Genomic DNA, 3,848 nt, shown 5'->3' with positions numbered 1-3,848 from the left:
AAGTGTCAAATACTCCTCCGTAAAGTACTCAATTCTGTTGCAAATTTTTCATTGAATTATTGTATTTTATTTTTCTGAGTATTAAAACAGCTTCCTCATAAAATTTATTTTAAAATGTAAAGTATAAAGGAATGGAAGAATAAAGTTGTATCTAATCTCCACTCCCAGAGATAACTACCATTAACACATCTATGCCTTTTTATACACATTGTATGTACAAATAAAAAGATACAGAGGTTGGCAAGATAGGTCAGTGGTCTAAGGCTCCTGCTTAGGCAAGTGCAGGGACTGCAGTTCGATCCCAGCACCACATTCATGCCAGCCCTGTTGCCAGGGCAGGCTGAGCTGGCAAAAAAAAAGAAGAAGAAGAAGAAGATATAGGGGCTGGGGATTTGGCTCAGCGATAGAATGTTTGCTTAGTAAGCTGGAAACCCTGCATTCAGTCCTCGGCACCAAAAACAAAAAGTAAACCTCCCCTAAGAAGATAGTTTGCATAAAGTCATACTGATATTCTTTTGTGAGTGTGGACTGCAAGCACGTGTATGCATGCATGTGTATGCATGTGTGTATGTTACTGGAGAATGAACTCAAGAGCTTTTCACTGAATTGCACATCCAGCCCTATTTTAAAATTTTCTGTTTTTAAGAGTAGATCTTGGGGGCTGAGGAGGTGGCTCAGTGGAATAAGCACTGCCCTGGTAATTGCAAGGGCCTGAGTTCAATCCCCAGTTCTGAAGGAAAAAAAAAAAAGAGAGAGAAACCAGAGCATTAATAAGCTCCATTTTGGGGCCAGGGAGATGGCTCAGTAGGATAAACGCTTGACTGGCAAACACAAGGATCTAAGTTCAATCCCTGGTTCCGCCAAAAAAAAAAAAAAAAAAAAAAAAAAAAAAAAAGAGTAGATCTTGGGCTAGGGAGATAGCTCAGTGGTCTAAGTGCCTGCCTGGCAAATGCAAGGACCTGAGTTCCATTCCCAGTACCACATGCCATTCCTGGAATCCCTGGCAAAGCATACCAGCCACCAAAACCAGGCGGGGTTGGTGCACGCTTGTAATGCCAGCACTAGGGAGGCTAAAGTAGGAGGAGCACTATTAGTCTGAACTGTGTAGGGAGACCCTGTAACCAATCTAAAAAAAAAAGAGTAGATCTTGCTTAAACTTGCAATCTTTCTGCCTCAACCTCTCAGAGAGTTGGGAATACAGCATGTGCAAACAGACTATTTTTAATCTAACCTTTTTTTTTTTAACTAATATATCACTACCATATTTCAAGCGGCACCTTTTTTGAGACAAGATCTTACTGTATGTTCAGGCTGGCCTCAAAATCAGTGATCCTCCTGCTTCAGCCTTAAGAATGCTAGGATTACAGACCTGCACCACTACATTCAGTTTGCATATTTAAAATACTACTTTTGGGGGCCGGGGAGATGGCTCAGTGGAATAAGTGCTTCTCTGGCAAGTGCAAGGGCCTGAGTTCAATCCCTGGTTCCACAAAAAAAAAAAAAAAAAAAAAAAAAAAATTACTTTGTTCAATATAAATACAATATATGACAGTTTTATATCTGCTTTGCAATTTTTACATTGTTTAAATACAGCCATGATTTCAAAAATCAAAGCAACTTAGGATTGTGGATCTCTGAAAGACCTGAAGAGGCCATTAACCTCCTTTTTGTCCCCTGTACCCTTATTCTGGGGTGGCATTAACCCTAATCATTCTCCTATACACACTTTCCTATTTTGGACTCTCTTTAAATACTGTCCAGCACCTTCTGATCTAGCACATTTTTCTCATGTTTATGTCCGGCCATTTTCAAAGGGAGAGATGTTATGTACGTTTGTGGTGAGGGGTCAGACACTTACTAATTTAGCCCCAGACATGTTGAGAATTCTGTGATCCTCTTCTCGCCTCCCACTCTGACTCTCCGTATCTCTCCTACTCAGGAAGGGTTCTGTTCCCTGAGTTCTCACAATGGACCCCATGCTACTTTGAGTCGCTATTTATGTTTTTAAATGTATACTCCTTGGTTCTTCTGCACGAAGGTTTAAGTGTTTGTATTAATACTTATATAACTCTGTATTGTTTTGTATCAACAAATTATTATGTTTATAGTAGACTATTATGTTTATAGTATATTATGTTTATAGTAGATAGGAAAAGTCCTTGCCCACTGAGAGAAATAAACATTCTATGGAGGAGACATTGATTATTTTTGAGACACTGATTTTTAAAGGCTCTTATAGTAGACACTCAAATTTTGTGTTAGCCAGGCATGGTGACAACATACCTGTAATTCCAGTATGTGGGAGAAGGTGGCAGGAGACTCAGTGTGAATTTGAAGCCAGCCTGGGCTCCATGTGAATTAAAGGCCAGCCTGAACTACACGGTGAAAATAAAAGTGTTGATAACATCACACCACCAAATATGTACTATGGGTAGCATGACTGATTTTTCTAGAAGAATTAGGTAATCTGTATTTTCATATACAAACTGTTATTGGTTACTAGGGAGATACAAATAGTTAAGGGTCCACAGTATAACTGTCGATAACACTTGAGTTCAACTCTCTAGAGTTATAGAATATTCTTGTCTTTCAGATTTCTTAACTGTTCTCCCTCATTATTCCAGCATCTTTCTTTTTTCCTCTTTCTTTCCCGTACTCAATGACCTGACTTGCCAATCATCCAATGTCAAAAATCTGCCTTACTTTGAATCTAGGGAACTTAACTCCATGTCTACACTGAAATCTCAACTACAAAAACTCTTTTCTACTTAACCCTCCTTCATTTGGCACAGTTTGGCTATGGGTGCACCTTAAGCTGTAATTTATAGGCACCACTTTCACGGGACTCTTGTGGATTTATGCCACCCAGTGGTAGGAGTTGATAATTGCACTCTCTGAAAAATTTAGCCAGTGTGTACATAAGTACCTTTTAACACAGATATAGCACAAATGTGTAATTTTTACTACAGGTTCAATGGAAGGGATCATTCATAATAGCCAAGTTTTGCCCTGTATTAAGTCTCATGTACTAAAACTTAATATAGCGTGGAGAATGCTAAGTTTAGACAGGTGGTAACAAGGTCTCTACAAACTAAGATGATGCCTACAGTTCAGTGAAATGACTCACTCCTGTTTCCCAGCTATTCATGAGGCTGAAGCAGGAGGATTGCAAGCCTGAAATTAGCTGAGGCAATTTAGTGAGACCCTGTCTCAAATAAAAAGGGCTGGGAATATAGTTCAGTGGTAGACCATTTGCCTAGCATGTGTTCAGTCCCCATGGGGGAGATTGTCTTCTGAGGTCTCAGAAGACTCTCATAATTGTCCGGGTAGGTCACTGTTGCTCCTTAATATACTGGAAAAGAAAAATAACCAATGTGGACTACAGGAAAAGTCCTTGCCCACTGAGAGAAATAAACATTCTATGGAGGAGACATTGATTATTTTTGAGACACTGATTTTTAAAGGCTCTTAAACTATACTGAGAATAACATCAAACAGTAGTTTGTTTCTGCTAAAATCAGTATGCTTGGGTATGTCTATGTCTAGGACATATGCCAATGAATATAATACATGTGCTGTAGGACCTTGCTGTTCCTCTTTGCTTGATTGCAAATGACTCTTCAAAGTGACTGCACTGGGCTCGGGAGATAGCTCAGTAGAATAAGCATTTGCCTGGCAAGCGCAGGGGCCTGAGTTCAATCCCCAGTTCCGCTAAAAAAAAAAAAAAAAAAAGTGACTGCACCAAACACAGCTCCTGCCAGCCATGGAAAGTGCCCATTATTCCATATCCTTTAAATTTTTTGTATGTTGGCCTCATATTTGCAGTCCTTTCACCTCCTGAATAGTGG

The sequence above is a fragment of the Octodon degus genome, unplaced genomic scaffold, assembly GCF_000260255.1.
Source record: "Octodon degus isolate 3935 unplaced genomic scaffold, OctDeg1.0 scaffold00164, whole genome shotgun sequence".
In the NCBI taxonomy this organism is placed as follows: domain Eukaryota; kingdom Metazoa; phylum Chordata; class Mammalia; order Rodentia; family Octodontidae; genus Octodon; species Octodon degus.
Note: the sequence above shows the minus strand (reverse complement) of the source record.